Source organism: Zosterops lateralis (genome assembly GCF_965231275.1).
Source record: "Zosterops lateralis genome assembly, chromosome: 3".
In the NCBI taxonomy this organism is placed as follows: domain Eukaryota; kingdom Metazoa; phylum Chordata; class Aves; order Passeriformes; family Zosteropidae; genus Zosterops; species Zosterops lateralis.
The window spans coordinates 61,961,645-61,988,523 of NC_139764.1; the positions used below are offsets into that span (position 1 = coordinate 61,961,645).

A 26,879-nucleotide genomic window follows, 5' to 3' on the forward strand; every position below is an offset into this window, starting at 1 on the left:
AAAGCAACAGGTACACGACTTCTATGTTTCTATACAAATGGAAACAAGAATTTTCTGGAACAGTATCTGGGAATTCAGCGATTTTCCCAAGAGCACGCTGCAAATAATTAATATTACTTTTTACTTCTAGAAAACAGGAACAATACTTTTGAAAATGCATACCAAATTCAACACTATACACTGTTCTTATTTGTATAAATTGCCTTTTATAAATGTGCTCTAGTTACTTCTTCAAAAGGACTTAATGTCAGCCCCTGAAATGCCATAGCAACAACAATGCAAAGGGCATTTTGGGACATGGCAGCCTTGAGAAGCATGCTTCAGAACTTATTCAAAATTTCAGTTAGATGAAGGATAAATTTGGGATTCCACCAGCAGAAAAACTGAGAACATAAATTTAAATTAATGCTTGATTATGTCTTTTAAAATATGTAAATTGAAGAAAAATTGATGCTACATGTTTTTTTAATTGATTTGTTGTAGTAGATTTAGCTAAAATATTTCAGATTTTCCCTTCCCACAATCTAAAATTAATTAGTTTTGATGTTGTTACTAAATTGAATTCCAAAATTTCTACTAGAACAAAACACCAAGAATTCAGTTTCAATGAAAAGTGAATCTGGAATGGCTTTTGTAGGTGGCATGTTTACAGCAGAAGGCCATAATAATCTTTAGCTCAACAAAGAAAGTTTTTTGATTATGATAGGAGGCAAAACAAGAGGCTTTTTTAAAATTTCACTTTCTTGTTAGTATCTTTCTTTAATATGTAGTAATTATGTGGCGAATCTTAACCAGCTTTTAATTAAAATGTCTATTACTGAACAGGGAGAAAAACAATCTTCACCACTGATAATTTCAGCAGGTATCAGTAATTCAGCTGTTTCAGATAGGGCCAAAGCTCAAATGCTCTCCCATGAAAGTGACCATAAGCAATGGGCACAGGCTGCAAGGAGATTTGTCCCCACTTCACTCACACTGTCACTAATGAGATTGTGGAGGGTGATAATTAAATGGGAATAAAATTTCTGTGGCCATACACAGTCTTGAAGGGGATTAGGGCACTTGACACAGATGCAGGGAAAATACATAAATTGAAAGAACTGAGGACAGTTAGAGCAACTTATGGAAAAAACCTCAGTTTTTGCTTTGGTTTGGGCACATGCCCCCTAATTATCAGAGGATCTGTAGTGACGGAAAGAGTCTTACTCAAAGAAGAAGAAGATTTGGGAAATGTTCCTTCTAATAAGTTACAAAAATGTTGAGGAGAAAAGGGAAAAAAAAAAAAAAAAAAAAAAAGAGAGAAAAAAGCAGGAGGGCAAGATGGTGGCACAAAGGTTTATATCCAGTGACAATGCAATTTAGAGTTTGGTCAGTGGTTTATATACATATGTATAAAATAAACAGAGATGGTGTAATCAATGACAAAATAATGCAAACTATCTTCAAGATATCATATTTATTTTTGAGATTAGATTGGAATTTGTATAAAAAAGAAGTAAAGTTTAGATATCAAGAAGGATGTGCAACAAGAGTGAGACCTTCCATGAAATTAAAACCATGGCGTAAGCACTTCCCGAAGAGCAAAAATGCCTTCTCTTTTATAGGAATTCCAGTAATATATTAATATGTAGATAGTCCTTGAGATGCCAAACATCCAGAACAGATGGACATGAAAATCCAGACTCCGATTTAGCTTCAACTTTCCTGTGTGAAAGCGTCAACAAAATTTCTGACACATCAAATGACTTAATCTTCCATTCAGTGATTGGTTTGTCCAGAATGAATGAGAACTAACCCAAAGTGAACATATGTGCTCACAATAAATTCTCTCTGTAAATGTCCTAGTGAACAGAAATGCTAAATAACTTCAGTCTCATGCTTGGCTACTATCAATAATACTCTTTCTAGCACTGAATAATCACTAACTAATTAATTCAGACAATAACTTTGATGCAGTAATTAAGCATTTCCCCATTGCAAGGGAAAATAAGAGAAAAAAAATATAGAAATTTAATTGTCCAATGCCTTTGTTTATTTATAACAATGGAAGTGTGGACAACTAGGTACACTTAACATCACTTTTAAGTTAGTTGTTCATATTCTTTTATTATTTACTCTGATTTTGTACCTATCAAGCTGTTTGTGAGTCTCTTGTGTAGTGTTTTCATTGGTCTTAAGATGCTATCCAGAGATGTCAGATTTATATCTGAGTTAAACTCGGGCAAAAAAGGTGATCTCTTTCTCCTAGTCCTGTTCCACTGCAGTACCAGCAAGACTGTCTAGAGAAACATATTCAAGAAATACTACTACATGAACAGTTGCTCCAGAATAATTGCACAAGTGCAGTATTTTTATTTATTTTTTTATAATACCTACTAGTCATTTTGATAAGGCAAAATATGAAAAAAATCTTTTAAGACTGAAAAGGTCTTTTATACTTTCAACATCTTCAGAAGTTGAAATTTTTTTAAAATCTAGAGAAATTAAATTTAAAGAAAAACTATAAACACTTTGGCAAAATTATATAACATATTTTTTAGTCTCTGAACCACACTTCTGAATGAGAAAAGAAACATGCAGGAAAAAGGGTTTGTGTGCCAGAAATCTTGTCTGACTCCCTTCTCTAATGATATCAGCTGCAATAATAAAATACAGATTCCTTACAGGCATTTCCCTACTTACATCACTAGACAATCACAGCTATACAGTCATTATGCACTCCATAAAAAAAAAATTAACATGTACACAATCCACGTTTCATTAAAATGCTTGTCAGATGTTTAATTATTGCTTTCATGGTGAACAATAACATTTCCTAGAAGGAAAATACTTACTTTTGGACTTCTGAAGATAAAACATAAAAATAAAATCCCCCAAATACATTTTTTTTTTATGAAGCATAATATCTTGCTGTGACTTCTCTGTTTAACTAGCTTCCTCCATTCGAAAACTGTTTTTTCATTCCTTTTTTCGTTTGGCTTTAACAAAATGACTGCTTTATATTTCTTAGCAGTTTCAGTATTTATGACTTGTCATACTGGTAGATGCATATCCATAATTTACTAACAGTGCAACTTAAGGATTATGAAACTTCAGGAAGCATCTAGGTTGGCTGCAAAAATATGCAATAAAAACACAACACACAATTACACATGGTTGCCTCAAAGCAAAATATGGATTAATGCTTTCATCAGGCTGTGCCCTGCTGTGTTATCCTTGGTACAGAGATAGGAATGGGAGCTTTGGCTGTGCAAGGAAAGGGGCACTGTGCACACATTAAGGAAACACCCTTCTGTTGCACCAGCAAATGGGAAATTAAATGATTGCATCTGTATCAATCAAGAAGTGTCATAGAAATGAAATCATGGTAATGGGACTGTTATCACAGGATCAGTGCTGCCTGTTTTGAAATTTCTTCTGATTCACCTTGTGGCCTCAGCCTTTATGTGGCAGCAAAAAGCCATTATCTGTTGTATTTCAGTGACATTTACTCTTTCTCCTCATCTGTTCAGATGTCCATTCTTTGATGGCTATAGTATATCATGCTTTTCGTACTCTAGCAGTTATTTACGCCAACATTTTCAACTTCTTGAATGCTTTGGGTGAAGAGGCTTTTTTTCCTTTTTCCTAAACTTCATCACAGCTGAAATTCTGTTGGTCTAATCCAGTTGGAGGCTCCACAAAATCACAGTAGTGTAATACCTTTCCCAGATCAGGTAGAAGAGCTTTCTCATCACCAAAACATTGCCCAAATAAACTATGAGCCATAATTAAAATAAATGACAAAAGCACTAGTCTAGTTGTAAAAGTAGTTGCTTAAAAGTACAAATGAACTTGCTCAGAAATTCCAGCTGCTCACAGATTTCTCTGCATCTCTGTTACTTCACTAGGATCATAGGTTTGTGCTATAAAAAAACCAAAACCAAAGTACAACTATACACAGAAATCAGGGAGTGTTTCTGTATTATTTATGGAGGATGTAGGATATCTGGGAAAAATTGTGTAGGCCAGTTGAAAATTAGCCTTTTACTGTAATCTTCAAGGATAATGTAAGGACTAGATATAGGTTTGGAGTTCCTTATTTTTATTCCTTGTTGAAACAGGAGGAGCATAGGTTTTTCATTGAAAATTGAAAGTACAGTGATGCCTTCTTCCAACCTAATCTCTGAAACTGCAGGGAAGCTTGCTGTGAATCTATAGTATTTATTATAGGTACTACTCTTTAAGTACAGCATTAATATCCCCCAAAGAGTTAACTTGAAAGACAACACAGCTCTCAAATATTCAAAATAGTAATTTAAGCATAGCAAAATGACTGTTTTACTGGTGTAACTACCAGTAGTAATGCTCATTTTAATTTATAGAATTACAGGTGACTTATAGGGAATACAGATATTCTGTATAGAGTTTACAATTTTTCTGACACTGGCAAATTTGTTCTGTAATTTTTATTATTCAAATTCAAAAGGCCAAGCCTTTGGAGGAAAAAAAATAATGACTTAGCAAAAAGGGTTGCAATTTACTCAGTGGAAGTCTAAAACACCAGGTGCAGAAGAGAGACAAACAGCTTTCAGATTTTTAGTGCATTTTCTTTGTGAAAACAGGTCTTCAATCAGCACAAAAAACCTGCCCTCTCATTGAGGATGACAGCAGCAGCATAGCTGTTGCTCCAGGGAAAGAACTGAGCAAGGCAGGCTGTCAGAGGCTGTTACAGCCACTTCAACCGCCAGAGACACCTCAAAGGTAACCCCGTTACCTGAAAATGAGAACTCCCTTCCATGGTAGAACGTTTATAATTTCAAATTAAGTTCACTAATTATACTAATCAGACAGTTGCCATACCAAGGAAACATGAGCCAGACTAAGATGTGCAGCACAGAATATATACACTAGACCTGCAGTTATCAGCACAGAGACTCGGTTTGCCTGCTGATTGTGGACTCTTCTGAAACACAGCCACTGCTGGTGCAATCTGAACTCAAATGCCAAATCAGCACAACTGAGAGGACAGATTATGGAGTGATACCACCCCTCCTCTGCAGCTTGTGCAGATTAAGAGAAGAAGCACCATATCATAGGCACGCAGTTTGTGGTGATTGGGAATGGGGCTGTGGCTGAGCCTCATCCCTAATCACCACAAACTGTGTGCCTACACCATATTTATCTACTTTTAAAAGAAATGTATCAACTTTCTTTTCCAGTTGTGGATGTCTCATCCCTGGAAGCATTCAAGACCAATTGGCTTAGAGGAAACTGGTCTAGTGGAAGGTGGGAATTAGATGATCTTTAAGGTCCCTTTTCAACCCAAACTATCCAGTGGTCCCGTGATTATAAACTATATCTAGAAGAAACCAGCATGGAAACCTTAGATACTCTGAAAAAATATCAGTTATATGTTAACTATTCAAATAATGATTACAATAAGATAATGACCCATTTGTAAAGCATATGAAGGTAAAAAAATTCAACTGCAGATGGGAAAAAAAAAAAAGGACAAATTAGGTAGCATATAAAATGATCATTAAACAGGAAATAAGACTAAGACTGCTGACTCTTTCCAGAAACCCTGCACAAATAGTAGACTGTAATGATTGTGATGGTCCCTATTTGAAGAAAATATGCATGACATAGAGAAATGGAATAAGATCATACTACCACTTAAAAGATGCTGTTCTCAGAACACAGCAGGCTAAGGAAGCTGTCAAAGGATTTTGAACACCACCACCAAGAACAGTAGATGAATTATAAAGACAGTCAGGTAAGAAACAATAACATGTTCACCACCTCCAGCTAAAATGTGTACAATATAAATTTGTTTCATATCCAGTGCAAAATTTACAAGTGCTTGATTAGCTATATATTGTTTAAAATTATGCAAAAAGGCAGTGCAACCATCTTTTTACCTTATTCCCATCTCTCTTTGCTAGGCTGACATTCCTAGTGGGAGAAAGAAAGTATGTCTTTTCTGAAGGAAATTGAGCATGTCTGACTAAGAGAAACTTCTGCAGACCCAATGGGGCTGTTGATAAGGGAAAAGAAGGCAGACAACGTGCTGTGTTGCCACAGTTGGGACACTGCTCTGAGAAGTAAAAAGTTTCCTGCAGCAGTGAGATGGCACTGAGAATGGAAAGCAAGGGAGCCCAGATCAACTGGATAATGAACTGGAAGCAGAAAGGATCTGCAAGGCTTTTTTTTTAATAGGTCTCAATCAGCAGACAGCAAGTCAGTACAACAAATGAATTATGATCTAGCTACAAGTTTCTTTCTCTTCTATGGAACAGTATTGAAGACATGAGAGTCTTTTTGGTATCTTTCAGCTTGTTCTCTGAAACCAAGCCAGGTGCTTCCATTTCCAGCCTGTGGCCAGTTCAGGAAGAGTTTGCAAAATCTAAAAGAATTCTTTATATCTGGGCAAAGTTGCCTTGAAATGAGACACGATAATGTTGTCTAGAAAAAATTTTGTCTTTCTAAACACTCGGAATACTTAGAAAAACATCTGACAGATTTGAATGGATTGATGTCTTTTCATTTTATACTTAACAAGTATGAAAATTTATGTCAGATTGTCATAAAAGCCTTTGATAAACTTCCCACACTGCAGGTCAGTATCTACTTATTGAAAGGTCAGACATTTTTCCTTCACTGAAAGGATTTACAGAACTGAAAAAAATACACATGCAATATAAATTGGGCAGGAAAGCTGTCCTTTATCTAGGCCAATAAAACTATGCTTTACACCCATATTTCTCAATTTTTTCCCATCTTCAAGGATGCATCTGAAAATGAACGTTTAATCTCTGTCCACATCAGAAAGTATCCCCATGCTGCCTAGGAAAAGCATTTCTATGGATCTTAAAAACTTGATACTTTTGCAACATTTTAGAAACTCAAAACAATTTTTTTTTTTGAGCAGAAGTATCAATAGTGGGATATTCTTCTTAATTCAATGGTCCAATCCTGAATGACAAAGAAAACATACACATAAATTCATAGAACAAGAAACAGTATCTTCTACAGTAAAACATACAACTGGCTTGGCTTCTCTTATACCAGAAAAATTAGTACAAAGTAATTTTCCATTTAAAAAAATAGCTGTGAATGTAGGCTAGCATGATCTGTTTGCCTAGTCATCAGGACTTTTTTTTTTTAATTGAATAAACAGGCAGGTGGGGCTACAGAGTTGCTTATCATTTTCTGTATCTTAATTTGTTTAAGTCCAGACAACAATCAGTTTAAGTCCAGGCAACTTTGCAAAGAGTTACAGAGTTTGCAAAGACAACATTACAATCCATCATGGAAACACAATACAGAGTACTGTAAGACATCAGAAGTAGGAGGAATGCTGCAACTCTAGTATATCACTTTCACTTCCTCTGTCAATCAGTTTAACAAATAGATAGAGCAATTACTTATTCATGCAAACATCATCTTTACTTCATTACCTAAACGTTTACTTGTTTCATGGTGGCTTTGTTTTGGTTCTCATTTGGTTTTGATTTTTTTGGGGGGGTGAGAGTGGCACAGGTGACAGTGTTCCTTTTTCTTTTGTGTTTTCTAAACTAAGCCTTTCCAGCTCCTACAAATGATCTTGCGTGGCTCACAAACTACCCGTGACAGTGATATGATCAAAGGACGAACAGAGATTTGAAAAATGCTCGTGCATGGGTATGAATGTGCAGCAGCTCACACAAAGAGGAGCGCTCACATTACCGCACACACGCTGCAGCTTCACCAACTGCTGTCTCCAGTGGTACAGCAGCCATTATCACAGTACATCTAACAGCACCCCTGGGAACTCCTGAATCTGATGTTTAATACAAAGCAGCCTGCTGAAAAATCTGATCACTTCCTACTCTTTTTCCAAAAGGAAGAGAATGAAATTGTTCTTAACGGCTGTTTCCTGTATACTGACAGACTGAACGCTTCTCCTACCACTCTTACAGAAGAAGGAATGTTCAGTAAAATATGTAGATATTCTTAAACAATAGAGCGCAAATTCACAAGAAGAAGCAAAACAAGATAGTAGATGCTTTAGGATATGGGTGCATTTAGAACAATTAACCACATCTGCACAATTTTTGTCTCCTACCTGCCTGATAAAATCAACTGCTTATTCATTCACTCATTCCCACGAGAGATGTTTTAACATTTCAAATCACTAAACAGCTTCATAGCACCTTCTGCATACAAAAAAGTTTCTACATGTTAAACAATTTCTTTTAAAGCCCACGCATTCTTTCTCCTGAGAACAGAAAAAGATTTTTTTTTAATATTACCAAAAACAAAACAAAAAACCCAACAAAACAACTGCAGAAACTCAATCAGGAAACAAAATTAAAAAATTAAAAACCTTCAAAACAACTGCAGAACACCCAAACGCAATTTTAATATTACAGAAAAAACCCAAACAAAACCAAAACTCAAACACACTTCAAGTGGTGTGATCTTACGCTCTTGTAGAAGTAGATTATGCTTAATGAAGTATAAAACCCCAAAGGAACCAAATTTTCTAGTTTGTAATCAAGGTAGAAATTATTTTTAAAAATTAAGCTATGTAGAAGCTCAGGAACCTGGACTTTAAAACATGTTTTGCATTTCTTTGCTAGACAGTGATCAATCTTTTTATATATTGGATAATGATATGGATATTTTTATATTATTGAAATTCATATGAAATTCATATTACATATTCAGATGATTCATGTTACTCAGACCAGGAACAACTAAGGCATGTGTATTTTCAGTCATTAAGATATGAAATACAGCTCAAACTGGAATTAAAGCCATAACCCTTACAATAAACAAAAGTAAACCCTAAAACCTTTGAAGCTGTGAAAAGCTTTGGAGATACAAAAGACCCCTAGCAAAAACAAACAAAAACCCAAACCCAATGCAAATTGAGAATTAAGCATATTTTCAAGTTAGAATACGACAAACTGATTGTATTGGTCTGTTCATTATTTTATTTTTATTGGGAACATTTACCTTAGAAACCATAAGAAAACCAGTACTGTGTTAAAGACAATCTCAGTCATCCTTTAATCTTAATGAAACTCAATCTTAAACTCTCTGAAACTATATGCCTTTCAAGAGCCTTCACATGTTTATACTAGCGCATCTTTCCATGCTCACAGATGATTCATTAGAAAAATCTAGCAAATATGCAGCTTTTTTCAGAGAAGGAGTGGCTAACAGTAATTTCATTGGTTTTATATTAAAAAAAAAGAAAAAGAAAAAGAAAAATAATTAAAGGAAGTCTCAGTGCAACTCATTTCCTAAAAATATTCCTCAGTTTCCTGGAGCACACCTTGAGTCTCCTTCCATGTCCTCTACAGACACAGTGTGAAGATTAAATACAGTCGCAGTATTCTACTATGCCACTGCTTCTCTTTCATGTCTGTATAATATTGTTCTAGCATTTCTGTTTATTTTAACATTCCTTAAGAGATTTCCACCTGTTCCATGATCATTTAGGAGATGACAATTCAGGTGTGTATCCTTCTCTTTTTGGTAATGGGAGTTGTGGTTAGTTCATCATGCATTGTCTTTGCTGCTCCGTCATCCACAGAGGGAGGACTCCAGACTCCTTCTCTGCTCCTGCATGGTATTCCTCCCATAGGGGGCATTCTCCCACTAACTTCTTAAACATGAGTCCTTCCTATAGGCTCCATCCATTCACAAATTGTTCCAGCTTGGATTCTTTCCACAGGTTGCAGTCCTTCAGGAACATCCTGCTCCAGCAGGTCTCCCCTCAGGGTGACGAGTCCTGCCAGCAAACCTGCTCTGCTGCGGGCTCCTCTCTCCATGGGTGCACAGATCCTGCCAGGAGCCTGTTCCAGCACAGGCTTCCCACGGGGTCACAGCCTCCTTTGGGCACCCCCTGCCCTGACACGGGGTCCTGCCTGGGCTGTGGGTGGATCTCTGCTCCCCCATGGACCTCCCTGGGCTGCAGGGGCACTGCAGCTGCCTCACCATGGTCTGCACCAGGGGCTGCAGGGGAGTCTCTGCTCCGGTGCCTGGTATGCTTTCTTCTTGTCCTTTTTTACTGACTGAAGGATCTCAGGGGTTGTTCCTCTCATATATTGTCAGTCCTCTCTCCAACTGCCCATGCTGCCACACAATAACTTTCCCCCTTCTGTCATGCATTTTCCCTGAGGCACAACCACCACTGATGTTGGGGTTAGCACTGGCAGGTCCACCTTGGAACCAGTTGGTACCAGCCCTGTCAGACAGAGGAGAAGCTCCTAGGAGATTCTAACAGAAGCCACCCTTGTAGCCCCCTGGCTACCAAAAGCCTGGCTATGCAAACCAAATATACTATTAAAGTTGCAGACAAAGCAATTCTTATACACACTAGGATGCCATAACGTCCAGCCTTGTATAAGTGAAAACATAGGTAGCAGGTTATTATGGCTGTAAATGGTGAAGAATTGTGGGGTTAGGAGTGAAATTTGTCAGTGTACCTTACACACAGAAATTTCAGGATTCCTAAATCAAGCTGTTAAATACTTTTTAGCTGCAGTTCATGCCCTGACAAATAGTCAGATATTCTCGATTATCTTTCCAAAGGCAGCAAAAAGGAAGCACAGAAGATAAAGCACAGTAGAGAAACACTGTAAAAATTACTAGTATTACTAGTACCAAGTGAGCAGCTGTTTTTCCTCTTGTTTGCACTGCAGCAGACTCTTGAGATGGAATATAAAATGATACAATAGAGATGTGAATTTGAGAAACACAAATAGATTAGGAATACCAGTCTTCCCAGAGAGCCCCTCTTAACTTCCGTGTCCTTAAGGCTTTGAATATCTAACCATCTAACCTCCTTTCATGAGTACACTGTATCACAGAAATGGTCACACCACTATTGTTTCTGAATGAAAGATGACCATCCTTCATGAAGAGTATTCTCTAATAAGAATTCTCAAAAAATCAACAGGAAATTACCATTTATTTTATTTAAAATAAAATAGATCTTGCCTATCTATAATTTACTTCTTATTCAATGGCCAAACTTATATTACTTCTTATAAGTTACATGTCAGATTTTCCCATGCCTAGTAATTTTCTTTGCAAGGCACTCAACATAATTCAGATTCTGAGGCATTGGCATTCCCCTTTAGACAATTCTTTCAAGGTCCTCTTTCCACAGTAACAGCAGGCCTGGTCTTTTTTTCCAACTCTGAACATGTTTCATTAGCATCTCCCTAAAAAGTCCAGTTTTCAGATTCCTGCTCACATGTTTGGAAAACTAATTTGAATATGTTGATTTCTGCATTTCTGGCCTAGTTTTTTCAAATGTGGTCATTATTTCATTCACCTCATTCATAAAAGAAATTACATTTTGAGACACTTTTCCCCTTGAGAAAAACTCCTGCTGCTTCAGTTCCTGATGTGACTTTAGCACATAGTGGTATTAAAGGACACCACTTTCCTGCCTCCACATTGTTCTCCATCTTATGTTCTTATCCTGCTTTGTATCTTTCATACGTGTTAACACCAAGTTTCTGAAATCACGTTTCATCAGTGAATTAATACTAAGTTTTGTAATTCCAATAGCACTAAAGAAAACAAAGTTTAGAGAAAGAAAGGGAGCACTAACATGGTGTGAATTTACTTCTGAAACAAAATGCACTTACTGTTTCCATTCAAGACTTTTAATTAATAAATCCTGAGGTGGTTCTTTTACTGCTTGTTCTGTTCTTGATAGCTGTAACTTTCATTATCAGGAAAAAAAGACAAATGAGACCTCAAGACATGCATCACTTTTCACAGAGGGAGCTCGTTTCCTTAAAAGTTACTCCCAAGACTCAATTATGGACAAAATGCTGCGACTGAGGCTTCCATGATCTCTTCCTCAATGGCCCTTTTTCAAATTGCACATTTAATTCAACGAGTTGAATTCTAATCTTTGCTCTGTCTTCCCGATGGGTAATGCCAATCTGTGCAGCAGTTTGTTTATTTATTTTTATGAATGGATCTCAGTTTCCACAGAGAAAATAACACATTTTTAGAGGGGCTGGGCTACCTCCTTTGTTTTAGAATATGCTCTAAAACCATGTTTAAATGTTTTCAGTTTACCATTTCTAAGGAGCTATAACCTATTATGAATATTCCTCCTGTCTACTACCATTTGCACTGGTGAAAACACACACAACTTGGTCTTTTAACCTCAGAAAGGTAAGCAATTCATAATTTTCCTACTATATTTTAAATGTTTTGCTTGTATATTTAATCAAATCCAACTTTTCTAGCTGCAATCTTTTCCTGAAATACCCGAACTCACTGGCCTGTTTTGAGCACTTATCACTTAGCCTGCATGAAAATCCTCCTGCCTCCACATGAGATACCTCTGATCTGGTAACTGCTTGTGTAACAGCCTTCCCTGGCTTGAGCAGGATATAGTCGTTGGTAGAGAGGGGTAAGACCTCCAAAATGCATTCTTTCCTTTGAGCAATTTTCAATGATATTAAAACCAGAGTCAAAATGAAATTAAAACACTGCACAGAGCTCACCTTGTCTCAGCACAGACATTCTTTCTTACAAGGGCATCACAAACTGTTACCCTTTAACCTCTAGTGAATGTTCTTAAGAGGATTAAAATCCAAAAATTCAAAATGATCCTTGTACACAAGGATTCAAGAGCATGGGGTGGGTGGAAGGAAAGTGGCACTAGGTCTCATAGGTTAGGATGCCTGCCTCACGTGGAAGTGGGAAGGCATTTTACAAGCTCCTGGAGTAATTTAAATTTTACCATGAATGATCTCCTGCTTCCTGATTACCTGTCATATTCCCTCTCATATGATCTTTATAGTCTTGCCTTCACGTGATACAATGGCTCTGGGCTTCCACTGATAACTGACTTCCTTCAAGACAGCTAGAGGCTCCCAAAATGTCAATGCCACAGGGCAGCCTTTGCCCCAGGGAGAAGGTTCTGTGTGAAGCCACAAGTCCCATCCTTTCATGGAACACAAACTGTTGCCTTCACAGAGGCAAGATAACAGTAATCAAATAATCAATATCACAACAAACAGTCCCATCTCCTGCGGTGCTTTTGTTCCTGTAAAGTCAGTTAACAGGAACCAGGAGGCATTGATCCCACAGGAGCAGAACTTCAGCATCTGCCTGGAACAGTCTTGTCACAATATGTCACTGCTTAGAGAATAGAAAAAAACAGGAGAATAGAATCTTCCCTAATCTGGAAACTGGGTAGATGCCACCCAGCACTAAATTACCACTATTACACACAGTGCAGTCACAGCAACTTTTTGCTCAAACACTGAACCCTACTAAAGCCCAGGAAATACTTGTGTTCCAGAAGAATGGCAGATGAATATTGACAGAATTTAGATTAATATATTCAAAAGTGCCAGACCAGCCTTAAAATCACCAAAAAAAAAAAAAAAACAAAACCAAAAAAAAAAAACAAAACAACAACAACAACAACAACAACAACAACAAAAAAAAACCACTTAAGAACAACATTTTGCCCCATACTGGACAAAGCCACTATCTGCTTTTAGCCTTAGCACTCTTTGGATAGACAACCAAGGGTACAGCAATGCAATCTGAAGAAAACTGCAATACAGAGGAGGAGGCGCATAAAGAGGTTAACTTTAGAAGTTAATATATAAGGAATACAAATCTCTCTCCTCAGGAAAGCTGTAATAATTATCTTAAGAACATATCCAGAACATATCTTGAAACTCAGCAATATCAAGTCTCTGGTACTTCAGCCAGAAAAACAGAAAATCTGGGTTTTTTTATTATTATTTTTAGTAAATAATAAGACTTCTGTTCATACAGCCAAATTTTTACCTTGTTCCTTGCATCTTACAATTCATATTGGTCAATTTAGGTTTTCATAAAAATAACAGAAAACTTGAGGCTGTGTCAGTGTGTCAAAAGTATCTAGTCTTTTTCCTCAAGGACAAAATGTGAGAATATGAAGTATTCAACTGATTATTGATGCTAAATGAAAGTGCAGCAGAGTAAAATCTAAAGGAAGTGGGCCCTGCATTGCCACCCCAGTGAAGGGTGGAAATGCAGTGCTTTGCTTATTACCAGCACAAGATGTGCCCCAAAACTTCCAGCCTCTCCTTAAAATGGCAGACATGCCAGTGCACAACCTGATCACAGCAGTGAATGTGGATAAATGGGGATAACAACTTTTTTTCTTAAGCAAAGTAGCGACCGGGCACAGAGACAATTCCAACTCCACTAAAATATTAATGCCAACCTCAGTTAAAAATGCCATTGTACACATTAAAATTGAAGGAAGTTTTCAGTGGAAAAAAAGAACTGACAGGGTCTAGCATTCTATTATATGTATAAAGACATAACTGGAACAGGAAAAAAGGAGTTTCTGTTTTCTTTCAAGGTTTTCATTTAAAAATAAATAAAAATCCTTAGAAAGCTCAGAAGATAATGTCCCACTGGTAAAGCTAATATAGTCTCCAGGAACTCAGTAGCAATTCTTTCTAGACCTCACAGAAATAAAGGTACACAAGATGCAATAGACAATGGGACTTTGTAAGAACACCAAGGTCAAACACATAAGAGAGAAGCTTCTCCTAAAGTGGTTAAGGTGCACTATATACAATTACAGAAAGAATACTTTAGCTGATAGTGTTAAAGATAAGTGTGTTTTTGAAGCAACAGACATTCCCAGATAGATCTCATAGAAATAATTCCCTATGTTTGTCTTTGAGGTAGAAGAGCAGCCTTCAGCCCATAACATACAGAAACCATTAAAAAGCCCTGCAGAGGCCATATTTGCTATTGTATGCATGGATCAACACCAGAAGAATGCTGACTACCCCTTTCAGCACACACACATATTTCATTGATACCCTCTCCTTATCAGCTGGGATTGATTTCTCCTGTTGCACTTAAAATCATTCACTTACGTGTCCACAGAAAATCCAAACCGGGAATCAACGCATTCTTGCGGGTTTTTTTCCTAAAATCTCTCTATACTTTATGTGATGTAAAAATAACTAAATTTACACCCATTTAAAGTGCAGAAAGAACAGTGTGTCTAATGGAGGACTTGCATGCATGCACGTTTCTTATTGGCAATCTGAATATTTTCCAAAAGGTAGCATTGTTACTTTTAGCACTATTGTTACTCTGCCATCATACACAGGTCTTACTGTTTCAGGACACTACTTTGCTTATTTAATGTTTTTACTTCAAGCTTCTTAATTTATACATTTATAAAATTATTTTAAGGTTGCTAAAATATTCCTATTTAGAAGCCTTTTTTTTTTTCCATGACATGTATTTCTTATTTCTTAAAACTCTGAAAAACTAATACCACAGCAATGCACAGCCTTACAAACGAAAGAAAGCTTCCTAAGAAGTGACTCACGGACAGAAAATGTATAGATTTTTCAATTCAGAGCCAGCATAAAAAAAAATCCCCACGGTAATGCGATTGCAAATGCTAATTGCATTCCAGTAAATTGCTTTACATTCATCAAACAACAATCAATGGAAGACACTGCTATCTTCTTTTATTGTAGTGATTGTTCTCAGCTATACAGATAAGGTAGTGTCAGACAGCTATAATCTTTCCCCTTGCTATTTTTGGGGGCTTAAAATTTCAGAATAAAAATTTATGCTGAAATTTAGCAACTCAGCCCAAGAGTCTTTCTTTTTAATTGAAAAATTGTTAGCATATATCTTGGAGAGATAAAGGAAGACTAAGACAAATATTCCAATTCAAATACCTAAACTAAACTAATTCAAATGTATCATTAGAAAAGCATAAGTTATTCCAGTCTCTAAATTTCAGAGGTACTGCTCAACCAAAGCTCCTTTGAAAACAACAGCCTTCTATTATAAACATGCTTTTCTTTGTTTTATTTGAAGAGAAAGGTCAGAAAGTAAGCCCGTGTGATTTGGATGTTATATTCAGAGCTGCTGACAGTGTCAGGTCATTAAGGTTTGTTACAAATTATCAGTCCTGTGCCTACAAGTATGGTGCTCATGTCTATAACTTTTAAAAAGCTGTGTAGATGTGTAAACACACATGTACATGCACACAGAAATGTATGTATATGCATATAAAATAAAATTGCTGACTCTGTTTTTATTTCTGAATGTCACCTCAATTTCAAGAGTCTTTGCTGGCAGTATTTCATTCCCCAAATTTCAAAATATTCTTGTGCTCCATTGTCTCCCAAGATACAACGATGGACATGATTCACCAGAATGGTCACACTTTAAAGTAAGAAAAATCCTAACAGTGGGACAGCACAATCCATATAAATCTTGGCTATGTGAATGAGCTTAAAGCAGTAGATAATCATAATATTTTTTTAAAAAAGAGGAAGAAGAGAGAGTTGAGAGGAATGGAAAATAAGCACACAAATACTCCTAGCTGTTTCCTCATAGTTTTACTAAAATATGTCCCCATAGCTAGTGAGAAATTCAGATAAGATAATAACCAAAAGGAATGTCTTTTTCTTACTTGAAGTACAAATTCTACACAGAGAGTATTGTACAGACAGAGCACGTGAGGCGTGAATAAGACTGGAGAGTGAGTATCTGCAAACACTGAAAAAATGTTATTATGAATGCGTTGGAGTGGTAAACATAGAGGGAAGATTTTATTTGCAGAATTTTCTTTCTTTTCACTGTTTCTTGGATCTCTTCACCTCCTGCTATACTGAGCACTCAACCTTGCAAAATGCTGCTTTGGATATGCAAGAGCATGGACATTCTCTTCAGCTGTAGTGTCTCCTGAAGTTGAGCTAATGGCTCTGTATCATGGAAACCTACCTTGCCTGGTTTTCACTCTACTCCTTATGCCCTTATACCTCAATAAATTTTGTTGTTTACTGACAAAACAAAAAAACAAAAAAAAACAAACAAAAAAAAAAAAACAAACAAACAAAAAAAAAAAAAAAAACAAAAAAAAAAAAAAAAAAAAAAACCACTTGCTTTTATCTATTATTTTTAATTAAGTGCTTGAATTCTACATATCCATCTACCCTCAAAATTTGCCACATTTTCTCAGGTGAATTTCTGCTGCTTTTCTTTTGAGACCTGCACAGCCCACTGGGTGGAAAGGAAAATTTCTTTCTTCTGTTGGCAGCCAGTCCTTCAGTCAGCTGAGCAATGTGTGAGCTAGTGGCAGACCAGTGTCTCATGAAATCCTTCATGAAAGGGGTATTACATGGAGCTCATGTTCCTCAGGAAAGAACCTCAAAACTCAGAGAGTCTCTTCCAAATGCTATTGATGCTCTTTAGATTAAAACACAGCAGCTCAAGGGACATAACAGCCACAGTAGGTCAAGGAAGCCTACAGAAGGAATATAGGTTGGTGCCTCAAATTTGGAGATGCTTCAAAAGACCAAGGAGCAGCACTTACACTTTGGCACCTATTCAGTAGTAGCAAAGAAAGAGTAGAAGGATAAAGATAGAGGGAACAAGTTAGGGCAACCCCTTAAAATACAGCTTCTTAAAATTCAGAATTTCCTAGGATCACAGAATGGTTTGCGCTGAAACAAAATTTTAAAGCTTATCTAGTAACAACATTGAACAGAAACACTAAAAGAAGTTAGTGAGCTGAATTGCACCCAGTAAAGCCAATGATAACCTACAGAGCAAGCAAGAGGGAACACCACAAGGTATAAGATTGAGGCAGTGAGAGAGAGAAGCTTTGCCTGCCCCTTAAGCAGTTTTAAATTGTTATATTATATCAGTTTTAATGGTTAACATCCACTCTGGAAGAGATTTGTTCGTTTTGCCCACATAAGCAAAATATTAAGCTAAAAAGTCCTGATTTAAAAAAAAACCTTTAGAGAACATGATTGAAATACCACTTTTAAAAATGTAGTTGCATTCTAATAATTTCTTTTAAAACCTAGGTACTTTTGGATGGTGAAAATTTATTATTTGCACTTATCTATGGTTAGTTTGTGGAAACTGAATGTAGAACTGATAAAAAACTGGCATTAATGGGCAACTCTTATAAGACACATTCTCTGTATTAGTTCCTCCATATATATTAAATTTTCTCCAGAATTTATAATTCAGTGTTTTAAAACTGAAGTTTCTGTTGTTGGCTGTCAATTAGATTTCTGCTTTGAATTCCATGATATTTAAAAATTTTATAATTTGCTTTTTATCAGCACAGACAATTAGTGATTTCTGTCTATTCACTTCAGTACAACTGATGTTTCCAGTAAAATTAGTTATAAAACACAATATATTCACAATTGTCATCTTATCAGGTTCTCAAATTTTATATAAAACCATAGGAAGTATTTCCCTTTACAATGGAAAAGAATGTTCCAGCTTTTGGTCCTGAGGTTCCTGTCAGGAAGCATCACTGCATACTTATAAGATCAGTTGTGCATTGGCATAATTTACTTCCAGGTCTAGGTGAACTAGCTAAAATGACAACTAATATAGTAACTTTTAAAGCCGATTCAGTATATGAAAATAGTAGCCTCCCCCACAGTCACAGTCTCTAATGGAGACTATGGCTGATAATTTGTTCTTTCTAAAAGAAAGAAAATAGTAATAATACTTCTTCTACACCAATCCTCTAACAACATTTATAAGATGACCAGCATTAGCACTAGTTATAAAATAAGATGCAAAATTACAGTTTAATACACCCTCTAATGCACATTTTTCTATAGAAATTCTAATTTTATCAGCTGAGAATTAGCTGGTTTTGAACAAAATGTTTGCATCATAAAACATCACAATTAAGAAAATACTTTGACTTCCCCATCAGTTTACTGACTTATTTCTAAGTAAATCCTTTTGCATCCCAGCACTCACAATATTAAAACAAATCCATAATTCCCAAAATATAGGCTGAAAACTACTTCTTGTTCATATCCTCAAAGAAATAGTCTGGAACTCAAAATACTCAAACTAAACAAAAGGATTTGTATAATACTAGTACTGATCCAAGATCTGAAATTACTACATGCTGAACATACTACCCTTTTTCTCTCATAAGATATTTAAGAGGAAAGATTCTGTACTTAAAGTGTGCAAATGCTCTCACAGAGGTCAACAGCATCCTAAAAATACCACTAGTTACAGGTTGCAGTTCTCAAACGCCATGGAAAACCCCTGCTGTCTACTGCAGGTCATTCTTTTCCTATTACGACACTACAGGGACCCATCTAGAAAAGCGTGGTGCACTGTTTGAGATGCAAAGCTCTCTTCCTGCACTAGATATCTAGGCTTAAAACTCCCACAGAATCCACTGCTCCATTTTCCAGAGCATTTTTAACATATTTTGTTCTTGTTGATGGGATGAGAGGAGAATAGTTATTAAAGTACATCTGCAAAGTAGGTTCCTGTAATGAATATAACACAGAAATTCATTTTCATAGAACTGATTCAGTAAGAGTAGTACCAGTAAGTCTCAGCATTGAGATGATCCCCCTTTTACATTGCTTTTCCAAAAGGCTTCTGCACACCTTCTAGGCGGTACAAAAAGGACCAGTTTCAGAACCACATAACACAAATGTAGCATCCCTCAGTTATGCAATTAGAATTCCCTGCTTACCAAGAGCCACATCTGACTGGGAGACCAAAAGGGCATGTGGACTAAAGAGGGAGAAGGTGTACTTGCATGTTTATCTCATTGCTAGAGGTCCTGTATGCAGCTCACAACTCTGCAGGGACAAATCTCACCAGCACGCCTCATCTACTCTATCAGCAGACACAAATGAACCAGATCAGCTAATTTTAAACTGTAGAGCTTCAAGGGTGGTAAAAGTTAGGCACTCAACATCAACCAGCAGTTGGGGAGTATTGTCTGCAGTGAACAGAGCTGAATTTGGAAGACTGCACCTGTCCCTGTATTGACTTCTAAGCTTCTTTAGAGATGAAATGTTGCAAATCCAAGTAATTTAAAAATTTGCTTTAACTGTTACAGAGCATGGCCCTGGCCATCCCTCACCATCACCCACATGAAAGGCTAGGACAGAAAAAAAATCATTTAAGATAAGGCTTAGAAAACTGGACTGGCATTGGTAGCCTGGATTCTGGCATACTGCCATTGAAGAGACTACCCCAAAGCAAACAGGATAATTAAAACTCATTTTGGCATAGACCTAAAGGTGGGAAGAAGGAACCAGATTGTCACAGTGATCACCAGCATGAGTAACACCAGAGCTGTTGTCATGCATTTTCATGTTTCAAGGTTGCAATTTGACTACACAACGCGCTCACACAGGGGTGCAGGGCTGGCAGACATCTCCCTGCCTCCACCACCCTAATGTTGCCAGAACCAGGAACCAGTCTAAGGAAGCTGACAAAAGGGCACGTGTTCCTGGGATTTTCTCTGAAAGTGGCATGCAAGTCTTCGATCTTTTGCACAAGCCCACAAAACTACCTAGATATAAGCATTCTGCATATGCCAAGGCTGATGATTATTTCTGCTGTATCTTTCTTAATGCCTTCTGGGGTTTGTGTGAAACCCAGGGGGAAAACAGCTGTTCACTTCAATCTACTTATGCTCCTTACACATGCAAGATATATATTTGTAATTTTATTCCATGTTACAAGACTGGGGTGGGTTGACCTCAGCTGGATGCCAGGTGAACATCATTGCCTCTTCAGCTGGGCAAGGAAAAGTATAAAGAAAGGTCCACAGGACAAGATAAGAACAGGGAAAGACCACTCAGCAGATATCATCATGGGCAGAACAGACTCAACTTGGGGAAATTAATTTGTTACCAATGAAACCTGAGTAGGAAAATGAGAAATAAAAACTAAATAATGAAACACCTTGCCTCCACCTCTTCCTTCTATTTCAGCTCAATCTCACTGCTGATGCAATACCTCCTCCCCACCAGTCATGCTGGGGAATAAGAATGGGGGTTGCAGTGAGTTTGTCTGCTGTCTCTGGCTCAATTTCCTCCTCAGTAGGAGGACTTCTCACATGCTTCTCTCATGCCAGCATGGGGTCCTTAATAAATGAGACCAATGAGATGAGTCCTCCACCAATTGTTCAGTGTGATTCATTTCCACAGGCTGCAGTTTTCCACAGACTGCTCAGGTTCCTCATGGGGTCATAAGTCCTGTCAGGAAACCTGCTCCCATGTGGAGTTTTCTCTCCATGGGCCCACAAGACCCACAGACTTCTCCTGGGTCACAGCCTTCTTTCAGCATCCACTTGATCTGGTGTGAGCTCCTTCATGGGCTGCTAGTGGATCTTTGCTCCAACATGAACCTCCCTGGGCTGCAGGAAAACAGGTGACCCACCATGGTCTGCACCAGGGGCTGCAGGGGGATCTCTGTTCCAGAGTTTGGAGCACCTCTTCTCCCTCCTTCTTCCCTGACCCTGAAGAACTCTAACTGTTGCTGACAGGCTCAGCCTTGACCAGCAGTGGGTCCATCTTGGAGTTTGTTGCCATTGTCTCTGTCAATCACTGGAGAAGTTTCTGGCAGCTTCTCACAGAATCCAACCCTGTATCCCTCCCACTACTAAAACCTTGCCACACAAACCCAATACAAGGAAATTTGCCTGCTTGTAATTTTGAAGTATTTCTTCCACCTGCTCTTAACAAGTATTTTCAGTATTTTTCAGCCATTCCTACCACTGTGCTCCTTAGTTCATACCTTAACCACAGCCATGTTCTCCCTTCCACACATCCATTACACATTGCTTACCTCAGAAAATTACTCATTTGGCCTTCTATAATTTGCTGGCATACAGTCTAAGAACATGTGCTAATTTCTTCCCCCCACTTCCCAGTTCCACTGAGCAACCCCACAGGCACTCTTAATAACCCATTAAAAATATTCCAGTGTCTGTGTCCTGGCCACTACTCCCCAGACTACCACTCCAAAAGCAACATTGAGAGGGATTCTCTGATTGCGGCAAAACCCACTGACAGTCACAACCCATTCCCCTAGAAAGAAAAAAGCCTCAATATAAGAACTAGAAAAGGTATTGGCTTTTCCAGCAGCAAAGCCACAAACTGGGCAGGGTCAGGGAAAAGCAGACCTCATCTTTCAGATGGTCCCTGCAGAACAAGGCTGCTGTAAGAGATTTGAATAGTTGGCACTATTTCTGACTAAGCAGGTCTGTTATTTTCTGGCCATGCTGAGTGGATGGAGGCCAGAGATTCTTCATATCCAACCTTTAATGAATAGTAAATTTAAAATGATTTATAAATTAATGTGCTTCCTCCCTCCTCCTCTCACTCTGTAAATAATTGCAGCTTTCAATTTATCTGTGTGAGAGAAGAATTAAAGCTGGAGAGAATTTGATGCTAGAAGAAAATAAGCTAAGGGGATGATGATAAAAGCAAAAAGAGGAGAACATAACATCAGCTCTGTTGATTAGCATAAGAAAGGCAAGGCTCTAAAGAATAATTCTTCATACAGTGAAAGGATGTCATCTGAGGCGAGGTGGGTGCTGAAGTGTACAAACACAGCAGTGATGTGCCTGTGCTCTGTTCCTCCACCTCTCAGACATTGTTCCCCAGCACCACTGACACCCCCTCACTCTGGTGCTGTTGGCTCCCAGACACAGGGGAGCTGGGAAGCCCAGGAGGAAAAGGGGCATGATGAGGAAACCAGGTGCTGTAATGAGCTCAGAAACCCCACGCCCATAAAGTGCCAGGTCCCTCATCTGCTGCACTCACTCAACACACCACTGGAACAAGGAGCCAGCATTTAATGATATAAATTACTTTTGGAGAAAGGAGCACATAGGTTATGCTTCTCTCTTTTCAGACTCACTAACTGTCCAACTCAATATGAAAATGAAGCAATGCGAACCATATTGTATGTATGTGTGTATGCATAAATAAATGGCAAGAAGCACATCATTTTTCTCTTGCTAGAATTCTAACTTTTGCAAATATAATTACAATAACCAAGTCAAGCAGAATTTCTTTAAGAAACCCCAAGATCTTTGATCAATGAGATTAACCTGTATATTGTTACTTCTAAAGTCAAATCCTACAAATAGCTTGTGAATGCTTTGATAATAGCAAAATTATTATAACATAGCACTGTTTTTAGAGAAGCAGTACTAAAATAATCACAGAATGGGTCAGGTTGGAAGGAATCACAGTGGGTCATCTGGTCTAACCTCAGGTGGGGTCAATCGGAGCACATTGCACAGGACTGTGTCCATGCAGTTCCTGAATATCTCCAGTTGTGCAGACAGAGATTCCACAACCACTCTGGGAAACCTGTTCCAGGGCTGAGTAGAAGGGCAGGATCATGTCCCTTGAACTGCTGGGAACACTCTTAGTGCACCCCAGGATACCACTGGCCTTCTTGGATACATGGCCACACTGCTGGCTCAAGGACAGCTTGTTGTCAAAAGATCCCCAGGTCCTTCTCTGCAGAGCTGTTTTCCAGCAGATCAGCCCCCAGGGTGTACTGGTGCCTGGGATTATTCATCCTAAACTGCAGGACTCTACATTTGCCTTTCCTCAATTTCAAACAGTTATTCTCTGCTCATCTCTCTGACCTGTTGTGGCCCTTCTGAAGGGCTGCACAGGCCCTTGGGGGATTGACCACTCCCCCCATCTTTGTGATAATAATGATTAAAACACAAACAATTCTCACAATTTGAAATCTAATATGCCCTGGTATTTCCATCTTTGTGATAAAATTACATGAAGGAGAGGGGCCAGCCAGTTCATAAGATGTCAACTGGAGATATAACAACAGATTTAAACATGTAAAAAGGCTGCATCAATCAGGAGAATTAACTGCTATCTCAATCCACCACAGGCAAGTAGCAAAGGGCCCTTTAAATCATGCAAAGGAGTTTTAAGTTGCCTGGATGTGTGACCATACTGATTTATAGATAGATATATGTGTGTATGTCCTACTGACAAACACACTGAAGTACCTTAACAGATCACATGGAAATGTTACACAGACTCCAACATCAGAGGCTTTCAAGATCTTGCAAATAAGATGGATGATGATATGATGCTTTCCAGAGACAGAATGATTGACTTGATGAGTGTCAATCATGCCTTTTTCTATGACTTTACACATCTAAATAGTTTTTTTTCTCCATTTCAATGGTAGATCTTTTCTATTTGCAGTGATGCAACAAATGACAAAGGAAACAAAGAAGAATAAAGGGCTAGTACAAAGCACAAAGGGATGCAGACATCCCAACACATTTGCAATTCTCTACTCATTGCATCTATCAATGAGCAGAAATAGTTAATGGCATAGAACTTTAGCTTCTATGACAAGGGGAGCCCTAACTTTCTGAAACAGCAAAACTGTGTTAGGAGGCAGGCTCTCAGCTAACCTTTGTGCATAAAGAAAAGATGGGTTGGGAGAAGGGAGAGAAGGAGTAGGGGAGAATTCCAATAGTCATTCATAAAACTACCGTAAGCAAAGGGAAGAGTTAATATGGAAATTACTTAATGTCACTTGGATAATACATGATCAAGTGAGGCTGCTGCTTCCAAGCAAGCCCATGAATGATTAAAGCCTTGGACGCACATTCAGACAAAAGCTCTTTTATACAGTGCAACATGAAGAAAAAGTACATGGAGAAAAATTTTGTGTAAAACCCTTAATTCCCATCTCCAAACTGATAGCACTACTTTAAATGGGAATGTAGTTTTTGGTAGTTTAAGTATAACATAATCAACAGGAAAGAAAAAACAGCACAAAAAACTACCATGTAGACTAAACTACCATGACTTTATCACTTGGGTGTGACTAGTGATTAATAGAAAAGGTTTCCCAGTAGATTAACACTAAAACCTGAAACATCTTAGGCAATGCCAAGAGCTTATCTATGATTTTTTTTTTTTTGTTAGACTGCTGTATTTCTCAATTTCCTAATAAAAAAAGTTTCTTCAGTGTACTGTCAGCAGATACTCTTCAACATGAAAAAAAAAAAAGCCAGAAGATTTTCTTTTAGTAGGGTTTCAAATTGATATTAAAAAAACCTAAAAAACAACACCAACAAAACAAAACAAAAAACCCAAACAATAAACAAACTGTTTTTAAATGAGTAAAACCACACTATGCTGGAGAATTGGAAGGCAATAAACTTTAGCTCCTCTTGCAATTACCACTGCAAACTATACACAAGTTCCATGAAACTAAGTACCAAAATGCACCTTGAAACATTACATCTAAATATAAGCTTAATATAATTTTTTTTCCAGTGACTTTTTTTAGTGCAAACGGAATCACTACAGCTTTTACCATACATTACAGATTTAGACTTCTCTGTATTAATAAAGAGACCCATAGTTTATAACTGTGATTCTCTAACAGAGTAAAGGCTATTAATCAAAATGCTGTTTTGATGGGCTGTGCAAATAAATAGCAGTAAAGTTATGCTTAATGTGGCTATGGTGCATGAAAATCTGCTCCCAGAACAGCTGGAATGAAGAATTGTTCATTTACAGTTTCTAATCACATTCAGCACCTAGAATAAAAATCTGATGTTTGTTAATTGCTTTGAGTATATTATTTCATTTTTCAAAACCCTAGACCACAACACTGACATTACTGGCACTGTTTCACATCTATAGCATTCATTCTTTCAAAATAAGATTTTTATTACCCCTTGCTTTGTACAGGAAAAATCTACCTTAGAAAAAGGATACAAGGATGACTTTAAAATATGCTCAGTAACAAGTTTTCATCTTTTCCTGAAATTTAAAAAAAGTAAATCCCATGAGTAAAATTCATCCTATTTCTCATGCATAAAACCTAACAGGCAAGAAAAGCAGTGTGATTCCTCTGTGCAGGAAGGGAGTCTCTCAGGGCTCCTGCAGATCAACAGCATTTAAAATGATTTGGGGGTAAACTCAGGTTTGGATCACCAGATCTCAACAGGGATGTTGCAAGGATAAATTCATCTCAGATGAGGTTTCAGGTGTAAATGTGAGAAGCTAATTACTTTAAGAGGTGGCTAGCAGGATCCTGAGCCCTGGTGGGAATACCAGGGGCATTCACTTTTGTTAACTAAGCAGCCAAGTTTAATACCTCCAAAGGAAAATTTTGACTTCTATGTTCTTTCAAGAATACAAATATTATGCACATAAACCAAGCTCCATTTATTTTAACATCTGTGGACAACAGCTGTGGAAAATAGACCTGATCTCCCTCACGGGAAGTTATGCACTTGTGTTTTCAACTTTAAGTGCAGAATTGTTTTGCTTCTGCTCTCCTCGACAGAAATTATTGCAGCAAGTATTGGTCATACTCAGATAATATTTTTCTTTTTAGCGTACCTTGGATAAATACACTTGTCTTAAATTAATCTGAACAGGGTAATTTTTATACATCATAGTTGCATTACTCAAGAATTTTACTCTCCTCTTATTAAAAGCTTTGGCTTGTTGTTTGGTTGTTTTTTTTTACCTAACATCTTCAGAAATACAGAAGTAAACTTCAAAATAACCTGATTCCTAGGTTAAGTGTTAATGTCTAAAAAGAAATTTAAAATACATGTGCAACTTGTAGTGCCTTCTGACCATTTAAGTAAGGCAGAAAACTGTCATTAGTGGCTGATTTTTAAGGCATTTTATTTTCTTCATTCCTTGTGAACAATTTCTTTTGACATACTAGTGAATCATCACCAGTAAGATACAGCCTTGGCTACTCCAAAATATAATGATGAAGTATAAAAAGTAAGGACATTGAAAAGCTGTTAACCAGCCCTTCTCCTTGCCCTCCTGCTTCTAACGTCCTTAACAAAATACATGTTCTTTTGTCTGTGCATTTATGACCTCTTACCTTCCACTTGTCTGCTAAGCATTGTCATTTCTCCTATGACTTTTTCTTAGAATGAGCTGACCATATTGTATCAGCTTGGACTGATTTGAAAACCTCTATTGCTTAAAAGATGATGAAACTACAGCTACAATACTTGCCCCACCATG

At 37.5% G+C, this 26,879-nt stretch overlaps 1 protein-coding gene and 2 long non-coding RNA genes across 4 annotated transcripts in view; 1 reads left to right on the top strand and 2 right to left on the bottom strand.

Moving 5' to 3' along the window:
- Positions 1–26,879, bottom strand: part of NKAIN2 (sodium/potassium transporting ATPase interacting 2) — a gene marked incomplete at both ends in the record, with an annotated part of 534,677 nt that overhangs the window by 374,820 nt on the left and 132,978 nt on the right. The gene's annotated exons all lie outside the window — the stretch shown is intronic.
- LOC310906675 overlaps positions 1–26,879 on the top strand; it is a 140,875-nt gene that overhangs the window by 51,655 nt on the left and 62,341 nt on the right. The gene's annotated exons all lie outside the window — the stretch shown is intronic.
- Positions 16,850–26,879, bottom strand: part of LOC310906674 — a 72,324-nt gene continuing 62,294 nt past the window's right edge. The window contains exon 2 of the long non-coding RNA XR_014589463.1: positions 16,850–16,942. This is a non-coding gene — a long non-coding RNA (uncharacterized lncRNA). The remainder of the gene's footprint in view (positions 16,943–26,879) is intronic.